Raw genomic sequence first — 22,162 nt, forward strand, 5'->3', positions numbered from 1 at the left:
CTTCCTCCTTGGATGTGCATGAAGCAGAAGTTCATTATGATGCCAATTCTCATCCAAGGCCCTAAGCAACCAGGCAACGACATTGATGTGTTCCTAGGGCCATTAGTTGAAGAACCTTTATAGCTATGGAATGGAAACGGTGTACGTACGTGGGATGAGCACAAACAGGAGGAATTTAACCTGCACGTGTTGCTATTTGTAACCATCAACGATTGGCCCGCTCTCAGTAACCTTTCAGGACAGACAAACAAGGGATACCACGCATGCATGCATTGTTTAGAAGAAACTGAAAGTATATACCTGGACAAATACAGGAAGGATGTGCACCTGGGCCATCGTCGATTTCTTCCGACCAACCATCAATGTCGAAAGAAAGGCAAGCATTTCAAAGGCGAGGCAGATCACTGGAAGAAGCCCACCATGTGTACCGGTGATCACGTACTTGCTATGGTCAATGATTTACATGTAATCTTTGGAAAGGGTCCCGGTGGACTAGCTGTTCCGAATGACGCTGAGGGACACGCACACATGTGGAAGAATAAATCTACATTTTGGGACCTGCCCTACTAGAAAGACCTAGAGGTCCGCTCTTAAATCGACGTGATGCACGTGACGAAGAACCTTTGTGTGAACCTGCTAGGCTTCTTGGGCATGTATGGGAAGACAAAAGATACACCTGAGGCACGGGAGGACCTGCAACGTTTGCACGAAAAAGACGGCATGCCTCCGAAGCAGTATGAAGGTCCTGCCAGCTACGCTCTTACGAAAGAAGAGAAAGAAATCCTTTGAATGCCTGCTCAGTATGAAGGTCACGACTGGCTTCTTGTCGAATATAAAGGGAATAATAAATATGCCAGAGAAAAAGTTCCAGAACCTAAAGTCTCATGACTGCCATGTGATTATGACGCAATTGCTTCCGGTTGCATTGAGGGGGCTTCTACCGGAAAACGTCTGATTAGCCATTATGAAGCTATGTGCATTCCTCAATGCAATCTCTCAGAAGGTGATTGATCCAGAAATCGTACCAAGGCTAAGGAGTGATGTGGCGCAATGTCTTGTCAGTTTCGAGTTGGTGTTCCCACCATCCTTCCTTAATATCATGACGCACGTCCTAGTTCATCTAGTCGACGAGATTGTCATTCTGGGGCCCGTATTTCTACACAATATGTTCCCCTTTGAGAGGTTCATGGGAGTCCTACAGAAATATGTCCATAACCGCGCTAGGCCAGAAGGAAGCATCTCCATGGGCCATCAAACAGAGGATGTCATTGGGTTTTGTGTTGACTTCATTCCTGGCCTTAAGAAGATAGGTCTCCCTAAATCACGGTATGAGGGGAGACTGACTGGAAAAGGCACGCTGGGAGGGGCCTCAATAATATGCAGGGACGGATATTCTTGGTCTCAAGCACACTACACAGTTCTACAGAACTCTACCTTGGTGACCCCGTATGTCGATGAACACAAGAACAGTCTGCGCTCCAAACACCCGGAGCAGTGCAAATGACTGGATTACATGTGAACACATCAGGACTTTCAGCAGTTGGTTGGAAACACATCTCAGAGGTGACAACACTGTTTGTGATGAGCTGTACTTATTGTCCAGGGGACCATCTTTGACTGTATTGACTTACAAAGGATACGAGATAAATGGGAATACATTTTACACGATCTCCCAAGATCAAAAGAGCACTGAGGGAGTCCTGGATTAGGGGGTCTCCGGACAGCCGGACTATCTCCATTGGCCGGACTGTTAGACTATGAAGATACAAGATTGAAGACTTCGTCTCGTGTCCGGATGGGACTCTACTTGGCATGGAAGGCAAGCTAGGCAATACGTATATGGATATCTCCTCCTTTGTAACCGACCTTGTGTAACCCTAACCCTCTCTGGTGTCTCTATAAACCGAAGGGTTTTAATCCGTAGGACAACAACCATAACATACAATCATACCATAGGCTACCTTCTCGGGTTTAGCCTCTCTGATCTCGTGGTAGATCTACTCTTGTAACACCCATATCATCAATATTAATCAAGCAGGATGTAGGGTTTTCCCTCCATCAAGAGGGCCCGAACCTGGGTAAAACTTCGTGTCCCTTGCCTCCTGTTACCATCTGGCCTAGACGCACAGTTCGGGACCCCCTACCCGAGATCCGCCGGTTTTGACACCGACATTGGTGCTTTCATTGAGAGTTCTGTTGTGTCGTCACCACCAAGAAGGATGTCTCATCCCGTCTTCAAAGACGGCACTATCACTGAGGGAGCTTTGGCTATCGACCAAACTCTCCGACTAGGTGGTTTTCTTATGACCGCCCGTTTGGTCGCTGCACCGACGATGACTTCTCGGGTCATCAAAAGCAATCTTCACGTCAACTCGGAACTCGCCAAGCAGTTAGATCCAATGGAGCTCTCTTCCCAGAACGAGCTCTTGGATCGCATCGCCGCCCTGGGAGTCACTACAGACTACGATTAGATTTGGCCTAAACCTGATCTGAGAGATATCAACTCTCCCCAGGTCACCCATCACATTGCAGTGGTGGAGCAACAATGCGGCAACCCTTCATCTATCTTAAGGACTAGCTATGTCCAGATTCCCGATCCCTCCAAGCCGGATACCCACGGAAGGGAGGACGTCAAGCAAGACCTGAACCTAGAATCAGGCAGCGGGCTAGATTCATCGAAAAACATCCAAGACTCCAAACCTTCGAGTTCGGAAACTCCTTGGCCCCTGAGTCTCAGATTGGGTAAGGATTCGGATTCAATTCCACCCACCCACCCAAACATACGCGATCTATCCCAAATTAGGCAAGAGCCCGAAGAAACAGTACACCATTACTGGGCCAGATTCCTCCTGATCATGAACAGGATAAAGGACTGCCGCGAGGAAGACGCAATTTCATTCTTCTGCAATAATTGCACGGACAAGGGAATCCTCAACGCCATAAGTCGTTGCGAAATTACACGCTTTGCCGACTTGGTGTCCATAGTACGAAAGTACTGTGCGATGGAAAGCGCCTGGAAAACCGAAATAAAATTTTGGGATAATCCGGCCCTGAATACAAACCCAGTCCGAAATAAAATGGTGCATTATCACAATTCACCTGGGTTAACTACCAAAAAGCAAAAGCCCTCTATGGGGCAAGGAACCATACTGGAGGGATGGCTCAACGGACCCTGCAAAATTCATAGTACAGCGGATGCAATACCAACGCACCGCCTTAGAGCATGTTGGATACTCCGGCAGGTGGCCAAAAGTGGTGAGGATCTACTCCTCCCAAAAACCACAGAGCACCATCCCGTGGACAACAATGCGGTGTTAACGGTCTTTGAGACCTTCGCGTCAAATAATAGACGCAAGCGAACACTCCGCAGCATAGCCGAAATCTGCCACGTAGCAGAAACAAATCCTTGGAGTGACACGGCTATTACCTTCACCGCCAGTGATGAACCCAAATTCCGAACAGCCCGAGCACCAGCCGCACTGCTCCTCAGTCCAATCGTGGACGGCTTTCGACTCACCAAGGTACTCATGGATGGCGGCAGCGGATTAAACCTTATCTATGAGGAAACTCTTCAAAAGATGGAAATAGACTGGAGCCGCATTGAGCAAAGCAGCACAACCTTTAGAGGAATCATCCCCGGTCGGGACGCACGCTGTGCTAGAAAAATCACACTAGACGTGGTATTCGGCACGTCAGATAATTACAGGTCCGAAGAAATTACATTCCAAGTGGCCCCGTTCAGCAGCGGATACCACGCTCTATTAGGGCGGGAGGCATTTACAATCTTCCAAGCCATACCCCATTACGGGTACATGAAGCTCAAAATGCCCGGGCCCAACGGACTCATCACTCTTTTTAGTGATCCGGACATAGCACTCCGCGCCGAAAATTAGACAGCTGCACTGGCCCTTGAGGCAATATTCGAGGCCCTAGCGGTCGAAGAACTAACTGCGCTGCGCTCCACGGTGAACAGGGACGACGTGATACTCGATAAAAGATCCAAGTACACCTCCTTTAAGTCGGCAGACGAAATAGTCAAATTCCAAGTCCATCCAACAGACCCTACAAAAACAGCTTCCATCGGGGCACAATTAAACCCTAATGTCGACGCCGCACTGCGAGAGTTCCTATGCGAGAACTGGGACATTTTTGCCTGGCACCCTTCAGACATGCCAAGAATCCCACGCAGGCTGGCCTAACACAGCCTAAATATCCTAAAAGGATTCAAGCCAGTCAAGCAGGCTCTTCGACGTTTCACCGAGCCTAAAAGATAAGCCATGGGAGAGGAACTAGCCAAGCTATTGGAGGCCGGATTCATCAGAGACATAAAACATCCGGACTAGCTAGCAAACCTGGTGATGGTACCAAAGAAGGACAAATCTTGGCGCTTGTGTGTCGATTTTAAGGACCTTAACAAGGCCTGCCCAAAGGATCCCTTCCCCCTCCCCCGCATCGATCAAATCATCGATGCTACCGCAGGACACGATTCGCTGTGTTTCCTCGATGCATACTCCGGCTACCATCAAATCAAAATGGCAGAGCCAGACCAAGCCGCAATAGCATTCATCACACCATACGGCCCATTCTGCTTCAACACAATGCCCTTCGGGCTAAAAAACGCCGGCGCAACATATCAGCGCATGATTCAGACATGTCTGGCAAACCAGATTGGCAAAACAGTGGAGGCATACATGGATGACATGGTCGTTAAAACCAAGCATGTCGAAACTCTAGTAGACGACTTGAGGGTTACATTCGACAACCTCCGAACATATGACATCAAGCTCAATCCGGAAAAATGCGTTTTCGGCATACCAGCCGGAAAGCTCTTGGGATTCATCGTCTCCAGTAGAGGCATCGAAGCTAATCCGCCCAAAATCCGAGCGTTGTCACAGTTGGCTACCCCAACAGACCTCAAACAAATACAAAAATTTACTGGATGTGTGGCGGCTCTAAGCCGCTTTATCTCCCACTTGGGAGAAAAGGCATTACCCCTTTATCACCTCCTCCGGCGCACCGAACACTTCGAGTGGACGGACGCCACCATGGCCGGACTCAACAAAATAAAAGCCATATTGGCAACAAACCCAGTCCTGGTCGCGCCAAACATTGGTGAACCAATGCTATTATACATTGCGGCAACTCATCAAGTAGTAAGCGCAGTGCTCGTCGTCGAGCGAGAAGTGGACGGACACAAATTCCCCCTTCAAAAGCAGGTTTACTATGTGTCCATTGTCCTTACTCCATGCAAATCACGGTACCCGCATTATCAAAAGATAGCGTACGCAGTATTTATGGCATCCCGGAAGCTGCGACACTACTTTCAAGAGTGTTCGGTAACAGTAGCCTCGGAAGTACCACTTAACGATATTATAAACAACTGCGACGTGACGGGCCAGATTGCCAAATGGGCCATTGAGCTCCTCCCGTTCGACATAACTTACAAGCCACGGCGAGCTAGTAAGTCACAAGTTTTGGTTGACTTCGTCGCTGAATGGACGGAAGCCGAACTCCCTAAAGAGTACGGCACATATTCAAACTGGATCATGCACTTTGACGGCTCCAAAATGTTGGCCGGTCTGGGGGCTGGCGTCGTTTTGACGTCCCCAACAGGAATACCGTTCAATACGTATTACAGATAATGTATACGGACTCCAACAACGTAGCCGAATATGAGGCCCTTCTACATGGTCTCTGGATGGCAGTATCCATGGGCATTCAACGCCTAGAGGTGCGCGGGGATTCGAACCTCGCGATATCCCAAATAAATGGAGACTTCGACGCCAAGGATCCGAAAATGGCAGCTTATCGCAATGCTGTCCTAAAAATGTCAGCTCGGTTCGAGGGGCTCGAATTTCACCATGTGGCTCGGGAAAACAATCAGGCAGTGGATATCCTCGCCCGCATCGGCGCAAAATGTGATGTGGTACCTCCCAACATATTTCTGGAATGGCTCTTCAAGCCATCTGTAGCATGGGAAGGGGACACCGGTAACAACAGTCCAGACCCAACCAAAATACCCCAAACCGAACTCTCTGACACAATCGGAGGCTCCGCCACCGAAATAACACAATCAGCCCACGAAATAATGGCCATTGTTGCCCCGTGGACAGAACCATTCCTGGCCTACTTAACTAGATAGGAACTTCCGGAGGACCAAAATGAGGCACGCTGCATAGTGCGGCGATCCAAGGCCTACATGGTCCACGAGGGAGAATTGTACAAAAAAAGCGCTACCAGAATCATTCAACGGTGCATCTCCGAAGAGGAAGGGCGGAATCTTTTGGCAAAAATTCATGCCGGACTCGGCGGTCATCACGCCGCAGCCCAGGCTCTTGTAAGCAAGGCCTTCCGTACAGGATTCTATTGGCCAACGGCCCGGGCAGACGCACAGGACTTGGTCCAACGTTGCGCCGGTTGCCAGCTCTTTGCAAATCAAAGCCACATGCCACCCACCGCCCTCCGAACAATCCCCATTACATGGCCCCTCGCGGTCTGGGGGCTTGATATGGTTGGACCCCTTAAAGGGGGAACCCACAAGAAAAAATACTTATTGGTCATGGTGGATAAATTCACCAAATGGATAGAGGCCAAACCGGTTAAAACAACCGAATCCGGACCGGTGATAGATTTCATATCTGGGGTTGTACACCGTTACGGCGTCCCCCACAGCATCATCACTGATAATGGCACGAACTTCACGGCCGACGAGGTAAAACTCTGGTGCAGCAAAATGGGCATCAAGCTCGATTATGCTTCAATCTATCACCCACAAACCAACGGTCAAGTCGAACGAGCAAATGGTCTTATAATGAGCGGCATTAAACCCAGATTAGTGCGCTCCTTAACGGAGTCTGACACGCACTGGGTAGAGGAGCTCGACTCCGTACTCTGGGGCTACGGACCACGCCAAATCGTAGTACCGGATACACACCGTTTTTTATGGTGTACGGCGCAGAGGCAGTCCTGCCCTGTGACATAATTCATGACTCACCTCGAGTGCGCATGTACGAAGAAAGATAAGCCGAGCTCGATCGGCAGGACAGTCTGGACACCTTGGAGGAAGAGCGCGACGTAGCCAAAGCCCGTTCCGCATTTTACCAGCAACAGGCTCGCAGATACCAAAGCAGAGAAGTACGGGCCGAAACTTATAACGTTGGCGAACTAGTTCTCCGGCTGCCGGATAAGAAAAAGAACAAGCTAGAGCCCAAATGGGAAGGTCCCTTCATCATCGACCAAGTTCTGACCGGCGGAGCGTACTGACTACGGGATGCATCGACTAGTCGACTCAAGACGAACCCATGGAACGCAGCCAGGCTCCGAAGATTCTACGCCAAGCACTGGACTTTATGTTAGTCCCCTCCCTTTGTCCATTTTCTGCATATGCGTCATCTATCTTGTTTCCCTTTCTTTCTTTTATTTCTCTAGGCCTTCAAGGGTCACCTTGTGCCTCACTTGTACATTATAGATGTGCTAGCTGCACTCTATACACCTGGGGGCTTCTTTCACAGAAGCTTAAATTATTCACCTGGGCATCACGCCCAACACATGCGTTATACTTCCGCATGTACCTTTTTTCACCATTATATGCATCGATATGACTTAAGTTTTGGCCAAGCTGGGTTGCCTGGCTCTTGTATTTATGCCCTACGTTCCCGTTAATTCGGCTAGGGCATAAGGGGAGCACATCTGCGATTATTACCGCCGGGTCAGCCGGACGTGTACCTCAGACTGGGTGAAGCCGAAAGCTAGCGTTCTTAAGAGAATATTCGGTCGGTGAACAAAAGATGATTTTTATTTATTATCCATATCTTCCCCCAGATGTTTTTTCTGCGCTTCTTGTCGCAGTCCGGACATGCACTGTAGGGCATGCTTCTTACCCCTACGCCTGGTCTCCACGCATGCCCTGGTTCTTACATAACCGATAGGGTATTCGGATACACTCCGGACTGTCGAGTCCCGAGGTTGAAGCGAAAAGGTCCGCCACGACAAACGATCTACAATCCGGCTAGAAGGCATCATACATGTCACTTTAAAATTACATAGTCAATTTGACTGGTTGAATTCCTCTTCAATGCCATCCAATAGGCTGTCTAGTCTACAGTCCTGTTGGGAATATTTTGAGGCCAATTCTACTTGGCCATACACTAAACTGACAGGGATCTCCTTGCCATCAGGCCCCACAGGTCTGACTTCGGCCATGTGGTTTGGGTCAGCCTTCGTGTACCGTGTCTTCACCATTGCCCAGGCTCCCCTGGCACCCTGACGGCAGGCCGATATCTTCCATAATCGGAAGCACCGCCATGCTCCCTTCAGCCTTTCTGCAAGCTCTCCAAGGCCTTCAGGTATGGAGACGGACGGCCACAAGGCCTGGGCGACGCCTTGCATCACCTGCCGAACTCGTTCGTGCAACTGCGAGAGCTCGGGAATAATATCACCCGTCGAACCAGGTATCTCTTCGGCAGGATGACCTGTTAGCATACCTACAAACATAACTCTCTCAGCCAGCTTCCTCGCCGAACTCTTTTTTCAAAGTTCGTTCAAGCACTTAATATGCCGCGTCAAGGCCGCCGATTCTCCTTAACAGAGTCCGACAGTTGGGCACGAACATCTTTTAGTTCCACACCCAGCTTGGTGTTGGCATCTTGGAGATCATTCTTCTCCTGCCTCACCCTCGTCAGCACGCTCTCACCGACCTTCAGCTGGCGTATGAGCTGTTGCTTATCCGGATTTACTCCAGCGTCATCTGCAATTTTATCGTCAGATCTGCATATACGCCGCACTCTAATACGATAGTTATCATTCGAAGGATATGTTACCAGAGGGGGTTTTTTGGGCTCCCCCGCTGCGGCTAGTGCGGCCTACAGTTGGGCTTTGCACTCTTCCAGCTCCTGGGACAGTTGAGTATTATTTTCTGTAAGAACATGCATAACAAATGATCCTTAAATCAGTTATCCTAACTGTTTCAAGTCTTAGGGGCTACTGATATATATAATCATCAAATTTTCTCACCTGTATGTCTTTTACATACTGCTCCGCGGCTCTGGCTAGACCATTTTGAGCGGCACGGAGGTGCGCGTCTCCCGAGTTGAAGGCATCCAATGCCTCTTGGGAGAAACAAGCGTCACGAAGACCAGTCCACCGACGCCTGTGGTTCATGGCACTTTCCACCTCGGAATGGGTGGCGGACGGTTTATCCGCATCCTCTGTCGGAGGAGCACCCGGCGCATGCCTTGTATTCGTTCCCACCTCTGAATCCGGCCTTGGAGCCTGGCTTGTGGAGGCGCGATTGGTAGCCTCTCCGAGTATAGTCCGGCGAGCTCTCTTTTTCTTGAAAAGAAGGCATGGGCGTTAATATGCCTCCGCAAATAATGTCTTGCAATAGAGACGGCGCGCCGTACTGCTGCGCCGGTGTCTCAATCCGGACTGTAGATCTTTTCAGCCTGCCTGGCCTTGCGGCCCCTTGTTGGCTAGTTGCCACAGGCTTGACCTTCTGCCCTGAGGACCTCCCCTGCAAAACACGGCTGTTATATGGCAATCAAAAAGCGCAAGGATGGATCCCTTTTTACGTGCTGGGACTTCGGTCTCAGTCACCTGTGAGGCTGGAACTAGCCCAGGGTAATCGGCCGTAATGGCCACCAAGGCGTTGTCATTACTTCATTGGTAAAATACCCCATCGATTAGCTCCACAGATATGTCTGGATCCTCCTGGGAGGCAGGGTCAAGGGACCGTCCGGGGTCCTCGGGTTGCCGAGGAGGGCTATTTATCTCCTTTACTGCTTGGCGCAGCTCCTACGATAAAATTGCTAGAATAAATACTTAACTACGGGGATACGAAATGGATGGGCAATAAAAAGTCTTCGCTTACCCATCCCGGAGGATTGTACATAGAAAATCCGCCTTGCGGGTTGACACGAAGGAATTCCTCCTCTTCTTCCTTGTACAAAGTGGATAAGATCTTTATTAGATCGGCAGCTGATACCAGCCCTTTGCGGCCTTGGCGGGTGGCGTCATCCTCCCCGTTGAATCCCACATGGGGTGGCCTCTATACTGAAGCGGCCGCACCCCCCGCATGATGCATGTGGCCATGACCTCGATCATGGTCAATCCGGATCGAGCTAAAAAACTTATCCGACTCATCAGGTAAAGAATGTCCCTGTCATCTTCCTCCAGGGAGCTCCGTGGATGCCAGCTCTGGCGCTTCTTCAAAGGGGCGTTGTCGAACTCCGGAAGGCCGATCCAAATAGGGTCCGGGAGGGGGACATCTTCTATATAAAACCATTCTGAAGGCCAGTCTTCGGACGTCTTCTTCGGGGTCCCGGACAGGTATCCGGTCCCGGCAATACGCCACACTTCGGCTCCGCCCACTTGATATATTGATCCCTTCTTAGAACAGGGCACAAGGCAGAATAGCTTCTTCCATAGAGCGAAATGAGCCTCACAGCCCTAAAATAACTCGCAAAGGGCTACGAATCCCGCGATATGCAGTAGGGAGGCAGGCGTAAGGTTGTGCAACTGGAGGCCGTAGAACTCCAGAAGCCCCTAGAGAAACGGATGAATTGGGAATCCGAGCCCTCTTACCAAATAAGGGACAAGGCATACCCGCTCTCCCTTGGAGGGATTGAGACGGCTCTTCGCTTGCTCTCCGCCATTGTAGGTGGCAAGCCCGGCTCGAACCGGGACCAGGTGCGCTGGGGGAAGATATCCCTTGGACTGAAGCATCACCAATTTGCTGTGCGGGATGGAACATCTTTCCCAATCTCCCGGTTTGGAGCTAGGGGTGCGAGAGGAGGAGCTGCGTCGAACGGCCATGATGGAATGGATCTCTGTCGGGTGCGCTCCGATGAAGGCTCGCCAAGGGGGGATGGTGTGATTTGGATCTGAATCCTCGTCTTTTTAAATAGGCAGCTCATTCACACAGCTCGGGGGTAAATATGAAAACACCCTGGCTCTCCACATTCGCTCGACACGTGGAAAGTGGCCATTATTGGGCGTGGAAGCTGAGGAGTACAAACATTCACAAGAAACCGGACATTATTTCGACAGGTACACAGAATTTGGAGAGGAACCCGCCTTGCAATGCCGAAGACAATACTACGCGCCGGACTTGTCGTCATTGAAGCATGGTTCAGGGGCTACTGAGGGAGTCCTGGATTAGGGGGTCTCCGGACAGCCGGACTATCTCCATTGGCCGGACTGTTAGACTATGAAGATACAAGATTGAAGACTCCGTCTCGTGTCCGGATGGGACTCTACTTGGCGTGGAAGGCAAGCTAGGCAATACGTATATGGATATCTCCTCCTTTGTAACCGACCTTGTGTAACACTAACCCTCTCCGGTGTCTATATAAACCGAAGGGTTTTAGTCCGTAGGACAACAACCATAACATACAATCATACCATAGGCTACCTTCTAGGGTTTAGCCTCTCTGATCTCGTGGTAGATCTACTCTTGTAACACCCATATCATCAATATTAATCAAGCAGGACATAGGGTTTTACCTCCATCAAGAGGGCCCAAACCTGGGTAAAACATCGTGTCCCTTGCCTCCTGTTACCATCCGGCCTAGACACAAAGTTCGAGACCCCCTACCCGAGATCCGCCGGTTTTGACACCGACAAGCACCAACCAAAACAGCGGTGTCCGCTTTGATACAGCAACCGAGAGGGGAAAGGACACATATTATGGTTACATAGTGGACATATGGGAACTTGACTACGGACATGATTTTAAGGTCCCTTTGTTTAAGTGCAAATGGGTCAATCTGTCAGGAGGCGGGGTATAGGTAGACCCACAGTACGGAATGACAACAGTGGATCTCAACAATCTTGCGTATGCAGACGTACCGTTTGTCCTAGCCAATGATGTGGCACAGGTTATCTATGTGAAGGACATGTCTACCAAACCAAGAAAAAAGAAAAGATAAGGAAGCGAATACATCATACGATGAGCCAAAGCGCCACATAGTTCTTTCAGGAAAAAGGGACATCGTGGGAGTGGAGGTCAAGACAGACATGTCTGAAGATTATGAAAAGTTTCATGAAATTCCTTCCTTCAAAGTCAAGGCTGACCCAAGCATCCTAATAAACGATGAAGATTATCCATGGTTACGGTGCAATAAGGAAATGACACAAGCGAAGAAAAAGTGAAGACTTTCTCCCGCAACTATTATGATGATACCATGCCAACTTTGTAACAGGCGAGTATGATACCATTGTCCGTTTTGTACATGCACATGCTATGTGGGTGAAATTATGATACCATGCCAACTTTCAACTTTTTCAGAGTTCATTTGAAATGCTTTAATGTCTTATGGTTCGCTCCTCGTAATACCATTATTCAAATTTTAACTATTCAAATTTGAAAACTAATGGCACTAACAGAAAGTTTATAATTTTTTCTAAAACTAATGGCATTAACAGAAAGTTTATAATTTTTCTGACCTAAAAGCAAAAAGAATTTAAAAATAAAGAAAAAAACAAAAGAAAATAAATAATGCAAAAAACAAAACAAAAAAACTGGAAAAAAAATATTTTTATAGTAAAGATAATCACAAACTTTTGATTCACACAAATTTCAAAGAATTCAAATTTTAACTACATAAATTTGAAAACTAATGGCACTAACAGAAAGTTTATATTTTTTCTAAAACTAATGGCACTAACAGAAAGTTTATAATTTTTCTAAAACTAATGGCACTAACAGAAAGTTTATAATTTTTCTGACCTAAAAGCAAAAATACGTAAAAAAATAAAGCAAAAAACAAAAGAAAATAAATAATGCAAAAAACAAAACAAAAAACTAGAAAAAAACTATTTTTATAGTAAAGTTAATCACAAACTTGTGATTCACACAGATTTCAAAGAATTCAAATTTTAACTACTTAAATTTGAAAACTAATGGCTCTAACAGAAAGTTTAAAATTTTTGTGACCTAAAAGAAAAATAATTAAAATAAAACTTTAATAAAATAAATAAAAATAAAAACAATAAGTATTTTGTTGTAAGTAGTAACAAAATAAAATAGATAAAGAAACAAAAGAAAACAAAAATAAGTGAAACCTACTAAAGGGGTCATTGGTCCCGGTTCGTGCCACCAACCGGGACCAATGCTCCTCGCCCCTGGCCCATGACCATTAGTCCCGGTTTGTGCCATAAACCAGGACTAAAGGGTTGGTCCTCGTTGCGGGCAGAGTTTAGTCCCACCTCGCCAATCGAAGGGGGCTCACACCAGTTTATAAGCCCTTCCATCTCTGCCTTGTTGAGCTCCTCTCAAAGTGAAAATAGATGCCCTTATAGAGAAAAGTTTAACCTAAATTCAGAGTGAATTTCTCTGAAATTCATAGAAATTTACTATGAATTTAGGTTGAATTTTCTCTATAAGCGCATCTATGCTCATTTTTGTAGTAAGTTAATCACAAACTTGTGATTCACACAAATTTCAAAGAATTCAAATTTTAACTATTCAAATTTGAAAACTAATGGCACTAACAGAAAGTTTATAATTTTTTCTAAAACTAATGGCACTAACAGAAAGTTTATAATTTTGCTAACCTAAAAGCAAAAAGAATTAAAAATTAAAGCAAAAAACAAAAGAAAATAAATAATGCAAAAAACAAAACAAAAAACGGGAAAAAAAACTATTTTTATAGTAAAGTTAATCACAAACTTGTGATTCACACAAATTTCAAAGAATTCAAATTTTCACTATTCAAATTTGAAAACTAATGGCACTAACAAAAAGTTTATAATTTTTCTAAAACTAATGGCACTAACAGAAAGTTTATAATTTTGCTATCCTAAAAGAAAAAACAATTAAAAATTAAAGCAAAAAACAAAAAGAAAATAAATAATGCAAAAAACAAGAAAAAAAACTATTTTTATAGTAAAGTTAATCACAAACTTGTGATTCACACAAATTTCAAAGAACTCAAATTTTAACTATTCAAATTTGAAAACTAATGGCACTAACGGAAAGTTTGTAATTTTTCTAAAACTAATGGTACTAACAGAAAGTTTATAATTTTGCTAACCTAAAAGCAAAAAAGAATTAAAAATAAAGAAAAAAACAAAAGAAAATAAATAATGCAAAAAACAAAACAAAAAAACAGGAAAAAACTATTTTTCTAGTAAAGTTAATCACAAACTTGTGATTCACATAAATTTCAAAGAATTCAAATTTTAACTATTCAAATTTGAAAACTAATGGCACTAACAGAAAGTTTATAATTTTTTCTAAAACTAATGGCACTAACAGAAAGTTTATAATTTTGCTAACCTAAAAGCAAAAAGAATTAAAAATTAAAGCAAAAAACAAAAGAAAATAAATAATGCAAAAAACAAAACAAAAAACGGGAAAAAAACTATTTTTATAGTAAAGTTAATCACAAACTTGTGATTCACACAAATTTCAAAGAATTCAAATTTTCACTATTCAAATTTGAAAACTAATGGCACTAACAAAAAGTTTATAATTTTTCTAAAACTAATGGCACTAACAGAAAGTTTATAATTTTGCTATCCTAAAAGAAAAAACAATTAAAAATTAAAGCAAAAAACAAAAAGAAAATAAATAATGCAAAAAACAAGAAAAAAAACTATTTTTATAGTAAAGTTAATCACAAACTTGTGATTCACACAAATTTCAAAGAACTCAAATTTTAACTATTCAAATTTGAAAACTAATGGCACTAACGGAAAGTTTGTAATTTTTCTAAAACTAATGGTACTAACAGAAAGTTTATAATTTTGCTAACCTAAAAGCAAAAAAGAATTAAAAATAAAGAAAAAAACAAAAGAAAATAAATAATGCAAAAAACAAAACAAAAAAACAGGAAAAAAACTATTTTTCTAGTAAAGTTAATCACAAACTTGTGATTCACATAAATTTCAAAGAATTCAAATTTTAACTATTCAAATTTGAAAACTAATGGCACTAACAGAAAGTTTATAATTTTTCTAAAACTAAAAGAAAAAAGAATAAAAAATAAAGCAAGAATCAAAAGAAAATAAATAATTCAAAAAAACAAAACAAATACTGGAAAAAATAAAAATGCCACCTATTGGGCACACGGCCTGCATACAACTAGAAACCCATCTGTACATGGGCCAGGATGCAGGCCCGTAGGCCCAATAGGCCCAACAAGGCAGTGACAAGGGTAGGCAAGTACTGTCTGCATATTAGAGAGGAGCTCAGCACCTGAGCCGCAAGGCAGCTTATAAACAAGTGCTGAGCTCTCTCAGCTAGCGAGGTGGGACTAAACTTCCACCGCACCGCGCCAGCGTAAGGCCTTTGGTCCCGGTCGGTGGCACCAACCGGGACTAAAGGGGGGCATTGGTCCCGGTTCGTGACACCAACCGGGACCAATGCCCCCTTTAGTCCCGGTTGGTGCCACCAAACAGGACCAAAGGCCGCCGCTTCTGAAAAAAGGCCTTTGGTCCCGGTTGGTGGCACCAACCGGGACTAATGCCCACCTTTAGTCCCGGTTGGTGCAACGAACAGGGACTAAAGGCTTTGCTATATAAGTTCACACTTAGGAAATTTTCACTCTCATCTCGCAGTTGCCGCCCCGATGACGCTGACGCTGCTAGGCTGCCCCGACGCCGCCCGCCACCCCCGCCGTCGTCTTCGCCGTCGCCCGTGCCCGTCGTTGCCGTCGCCCGCGCCCGCGCCCTCGCCGTTGCCCACGCCCTCGCCGTCGCCCGCGCCCCTGCCCCGACGAGCGCCGCCCCGGCCCGCCCCCGTCGTCGTCGTCGCCCTGCCTCACCCTTCGTCGCCGTCGCCCCATACCCCGAGCGCGCGCCCACTGCCCCGTCGCCATCCTCACTACCGACCCCGCGGTCCTCCTCACCTTGGTCCGGCCGGTGCCCTCCCTAGCATTTTTTCATATATATGCTTATATATATATATATATATGATATATATGCTTGTTATCATAATTGGTTTTGTTCATATATATATATGTGTGTGTGTGTGTGTGTGTGTGTGTGTGTGTGTGTATATATGTAATGATTTGTTATAGAATATGATGATTTTTTTTCATAGATGATCACATATATGATGTATATGCACGGATGTGGATGAAATATGATGTTTTTTGTTCATAGAACATGATGTTTTTTTATTCACATATTTTTTTTGTTCATGAGGGAGGCGAGGACGTCGAGCGATCATAGATGTATTTTTTCAGAATTTTCTATCGTGCATAGATGGATTTTAGACCACGGGAGCACCACCTCCCTATCGTTGCAAAAGTTGCTAAGTGATATTAAGAAGGAAGAAGAAGAAAAAGAAGGATAGGAAAAAAGAAAATAAGAAGAGGAAGAAAGAATAAGAGGAGAGGAAGAAGAGGAGAAATAAATAAGAAGAGGAAAACAGAAGAAAAAATAGAGGAGAAGAAGAAAGGAATAGAGGAGAAGAAAACAAAATAGAAAAAAAAATTATTTTTTCTTCTTCTCCTCTATTCCTTTCTTCTTCTCCTCTTTTTTTTCTTCTTTTTTTTCTTCGATCTTCTCCTCTATTCCTTTCTTCTCCTCTTTTTATTTCTTCTTCGTTTTCTTATGTTTTATCGGGTCGTCGTTGTCGATATAAACCCCTCCTGATAACTTCAACACGTGGGGGGGTCGATATACCCCCTCCCGATAACTTCAACACGTGGGGGGGGGGGTCGATATACCCCCTCCCCGATAATATTATTTTCCCATGTACGTATGTCGTCGTTGTCGATATAAACCCCTCCCGATAACTTCAACGCGAGGGGGGGTCGATATACCCCCTCCCCGATAATATTATTTTCCCATGTACGTATGTCGTGTCGATATAAACTCCCGATAACTTCAACACGTGGGGGGTCGATATACCCCCTCCCGATGACTTTAACACGAGGAGGGGTCGATATACCCCGTGTCCCGATAACTTCAACACAAGGGGGGTTCGACCTACCCCCTCCCGGATAACTTCGACCGTGATAACTTATACCACGAGAGCACCCCCCCGGCCCTCTCGCTCGACCAAAACTCTCGAGGACACCCAAACCCTAGAAAAAAACGATGTCGGTCTCCTACCCCCTCCCGCCGCGCCCCTACCCTTGAAGCGTTGCCGAGGCCACCCCAAACCCGGAATAAGCTAGGTCTACATTTGCCACTAATATATCCACATGTTGTCATGTTTGTGTAATAATTGCCATGTTGTAATATTTGTAGAAACAATGGAGTTCGGACGAGACGAGGAACAAGAACAGGTGTTGGGGGGCATAATCTTAGCCGGAGGTGATGTCATGTCGTATCTTAACGACAATGATGGTCTGGAAGCAGAACAGGGTGAAGAAGAAGCAGGCTATGGTGATCGAAGAATGGAGGAAACACATGATTATGATGGCTCCAGTGACCAAATGATGGTGCAAGAAGGAGCCTGTGGTGACGGCTCCGGTGACCGAACAGAGTCCGGCCAGGTAAATATATTAGTTAAGCCTGCGATGACTATAGCTAATTGATGCATTCATTGTTTTGGTATGTACACATATTAATTAACTCTCGTCTAATTCTTCTTTTTTCTAGCCCTCCGGATCGAGCACAACTTCGGTAAAGAGACGAGGCCCGAAGAAAAAGTTGCGCTCGGATGAAAGGTTTGAGATCACAGAAATTGCACGCGATGGCATGCCGATTGAACCCATCCGGACGAAGGAAGCATTTTCTGCTCAGTGCAGGGTTCTTGTTAGGGACAAGATCCCGATCAGCATCCAGCAATGGTGTAAGCCTAAGAACGAAGACCCTGAGGTGTCTTATGTCAATGATATGTAGAAAGATGATCTTTGGACTGAGCTGAAGGCAAATTTCACCCTACCTCCAGAGGAGGATCTGTAGAAGCCAGTTAAAGAGCAATTAATCAAGTCTCATGCTCTTAAGAAGATGGCAGAGCTATTCAGGAGGTGGAAGAAAGAGCTGAAAATGTTTGTCGACAACGAAGAGACACCAGAATTCATCGGCAGATATGAGAAGATCAGAGATCACTGGCCCGCATTTGTGGCCTACAAGACATCGGAAAAGAGTAAGAATATGTCGGCGACAAACAAGAAAAAACTGCAAAGAAGAAGCTTCACCATCGCATGGGGTCAGATGGCTACCTCAAAGCCCGGCCTAAGTGGGCCAAGGCAGAGAATGATCTGCTTGATAAAGGGATCGAACCAGAGACAATGAACTGGCCAGATCGTTGCTGGACTTGGTTCTTCGGGGCTGGCGGAACCGTGGACCCTGTATCAGGGAAATGCGTTTGGACGGACGAGCAAATGAACATACCAGTCAAGAAGCTAAAGCACTATATCGATGCAGCGCAACAAGGGACGTTTGTTCCAGACAGAGAGAACGATGAGCTCACAATGGCCCTCGGGAATCCTGAGCACCCTGGACGGACACGAGGCACGCCAGGCTCTGTTCCGTGGAAGGCTGGTTTTCCGAACGCAGGCGGTTACAAATGCCAGGAGAGGAGGAAAAAAGTGCAGCAGACCCAACTCCAGGAGCTGCACTCAAGGGTACAAGCGATAGAGGAACGAGAAGCAAATCACAGCAAACGAACTGCCAAAGCTTCCCCCGAAGCTACCCCGCCATCTCAGCGGAAAAGCGGCGTGGCTTCCACCAAGCTGCTTCAGCCGGAGCATGTCTTGATGTCTCCTGCCAGCTATCCCGTGGATGCTATCACGGAGTCTCAAAATTGCCACCTTATGACGCAATGGATGAATTTGAAGGTCAAGGCGGCTATTGGCTCTGTTTTTCCTACTGAACCCGGCGCAACTTTTCACTGCCGGCCGATTCCAGAAGAATATGCTAGGGTGATGGTGGATGAAATAACGGAGGGATTTGAGGACCTCCAGCTTGACCACCCTACCGGTGAAGGGGAGACACGGTTGGGTTCTGCTCTGAAGACTCCATGCCTATGGCGGAAGGAGCTCATCAACCTTCCGAACTGGACGCCTCCGCCTCCTCCTCCTCCTCCAGCGAGTCAGGGCACTCCGCCTCCTCCACCGCCTCCTCCTCCGACGAGTGACGATCAGGGCACTCGGCCTCCTTCTCCGGCGCGTGGCGGCACTCCGCCTCCTTCTCCGCCTGCCCCGGCGCGCCCGAGCAGCCAGCCTCCTCCTTCTCTGCCTCATCAGCAAGGGCGGAAGAGACCCGCCGCCGCTCCGGCTGCTCCGGCGCATCGTAGTCCTTCTCCTTCGCCTCATAAGCAAGGAAAGAAAACAGCCGCAGCCGCTCCGTCTGCTCTGCCGGCATCTAGCAGTACAGCCAGAGGCGGGAGGCAATACGAATTCGGTCCTTCTCTAAAGACTCCAGAGAAGTTACCATACGAGAGGACCCCGGAGGAGAACGCCGAGATCGCGCGACCCGAAGTGAGGAACTTCTTTGAAGGGGTGAAAGCAAAGAAACATCCACCTCCAGAGGAGAAGGTAGATCCGATGAAAGCGAAGCGCACTCTGGCTGCCCTGAAAAAACCAGCAAAGTCTCCGCGGAAAGGCAACTATGAGCGCATTATTGAAAAGTCATTTGTCCAAGCGGAGCGGTCGGGAAGTACTGTCAGTGATCAAAGGTTAAAAGAAAGACGAGCTGGGAAAAAAATTGCCCAGCTCGGCGAACAAGCGAACCAATCGTGCCCCCCTACTCAAGGTGCCTACTAATGATCCGAGGATGGTGCCCGGTTATAGCAATCTTGGAGATTACCTGCCCGACGATGTACATTATGAGTTCTTGGAGGTGGAGGAACACAAATACGAGTACGGGAAGCCTCTCGTCAAAGATGAAAGATCTCTAACAACGATGATGCGAAGATTCCATGATTGGTACATGAAAACCTGCAGAGAGTCTGGGGGAGGAATACTTTGACGCTGAGAGTTAGAGAGGAGCATGACCTCGTTGGAATTGAACTGTTGAATGTTCCATTTGAGGAGTTCTTCCAGTTTTTCAGTCAAAAGGCCCTCGATAAAGCAACGGTCACTTGCTACTGTCTGTAAGTAGTACTACTTCTGTCATTAATTCTCTCTATATAGGTCAGCTCTTTCATTGCATGTATTTATAATTATCCTCACTATATTATGCAGATTGAAGATCGCCGAATTGAAGAAAAGACAAATCGGTGATATTGGGTTCATTAACACAAATCTCATAGATGCAAATGAGGTTAAATATCGTGCCGAAGATACCGAGGCCAACTTGCTACGATCGTTGATAATAAATGAAAACAAAGATATAATACTATTTTCTTACAACTTCAAGTGAGTGTTACTATCTTGTGCATATTTGGTTTCCCTTATTAGTCCAGGTTATAGTAATGTAATTGATGAGTTATGCATGCGTGCACAGGTTCCACTATATTCTCCTAGAGATTAAGCTTGAGCAGGGAGTAGTAACCGTCTTAGACTCGAGACGAAAAGATACCCAGGACTATGCAGACATGACTCAAATGCTCGAGAAGTAAGTTAAATCGATCATTATCCACCATACCAGCAACTTTGTTCATTTCCTGATATCAAGTAATTGTTTTCTTTATCTGGCAGGGTTTGGAGAAAATTCACCAAAAAAGCTTCGGGACTGCCGAAGAAGCTGCAATTTAGACACCCAAAAGTAAGTACTATAATAACATGTTCTGCGCATCTCCTAGTGATTCAAGCGCTAGTTTCATAAATACCATTTGGCATGCTTGCTTATCAGTTTGATTGACCTCTATTTCTTGTAAAGTGGTTGTGGCAGGAACAAGGAAATGATTTTTGTGGATACTACGTTTGCGAGTCCATCCGCCACACGACCTGTGAACGGAGGTACTCTGACGAACAATATGAAGTGTGTAAGTAATAATATTCATAATTTTATTTTATTACCATCATTTGTATTGAGTTTCATTCATTTATATAGAGAGAATAGCCCTATTCTGATTACAGAATCAGAATAGTTATTTGGATTACAGCGGACTATGTAGGGGCGACGGAGGTTCTCCCGAGATCTGAAAACCTGAAGCGAGCAGCCGATAAAAAAAAGGAAAACCGATCCCGGCCCCGACATTCTTCCCCAACCTCCCCACTCCCTGCATCTCCGTCCCGCAACCGCGGTCGCGCCCACTCCCCGGACCTCCCTGCCGCCGCGCGCCATCCCCCGGCCCCGCCCCACCCCGTCTCCCCTGCCTTCATCCCCGACACCATCCCGGACCTTCGTCTGAAGCATCCGTCACATCCAGATCCACCCGCCGGCGACGCCCACCGTCGGCACCCCTCTACCCACTACCTTCCCGGCGGCTCCGCCTGCGTACCACCGCCGGCGCGCCTCTGTGCCCAGTCGCTGTTGCTGCCTCGCCACCCGCGCCCACCTCCTGGCACCCATGGCCGCCATCGCCAAGACCTTCCCTCCCCAACGAGGCTACACCTAGCCAGAGGCCTGCTGCTCTCCAACGCCTGGACCGACGCAGTCAACCGTGCGCCGGCAACGCGCAACCGGTCACCATGGAACCCGCGTGCAGGCATTCGTCCATGGTTGATAGCCTCAACCATGGCGGTCCATCCCCACATGCCGCCGCTGGCCGTCGCCGTCCCTGACCACCAGACAAGCACCGCCGCCCCTGCATCTCCGGCCACATCGACCTTCTCAAGAGGGCTACCTTGACCTTCCCGGGGAAGGCTCATCCATGGAGCGGCCGCTGCCGCCACTCCACTCCCGCGCTGTGCCTGGCTTGCCGCAAGCCTCCGCCCTCCATCACCAGTGCGCTGCCACCGCATGGAGCTTCCAGCGCCATGATTCCCTTGTGCGCCATTAGCTACCACCTAGGTTGTGTGGCTACTTCCCACCCCGTTGTGCTTCAGATTCTGTAGAGCTTCTGGTTCAGAGCTTTTCACTTCTGAATTCAGTAAGTTGCCTTGGGTGAATGCTGCGTCTGGTTCAGTTGCAAGCCGTCCTCTGTTTTGCTGTTGTTGTCTGTCTACTTCTTCTTTATAGTTTAATTTGAGCCATTATAGAACTGATGGAGACTAGTAATGGATCAGCCATACTTCCTCTCGGTATGTAGTTTGTTTAGTCTAGTATGTTGTTTTGTGCAGGTGAAGGGAAGGACTACCTGAGCGCTACCAGCAGTACAAGGAGTTTAGAAGGCAAGAGATGGGTCAATAGATGATCCCTACTTTGCAGCAAT

The sequence above is a fragment of the Triticum urartu genome, chromosome 2A (assembly GCF_056163025.1).
Source record: "Triticum urartu cultivar PI428250 chromosome 2A, HENAU_Tu73, whole genome shotgun sequence".
NCBI classification, from domain to species: Eukaryota; Viridiplantae; Streptophyta; class Magnoliopsida; order Poales; family Poaceae; genus Triticum; species Triticum urartu.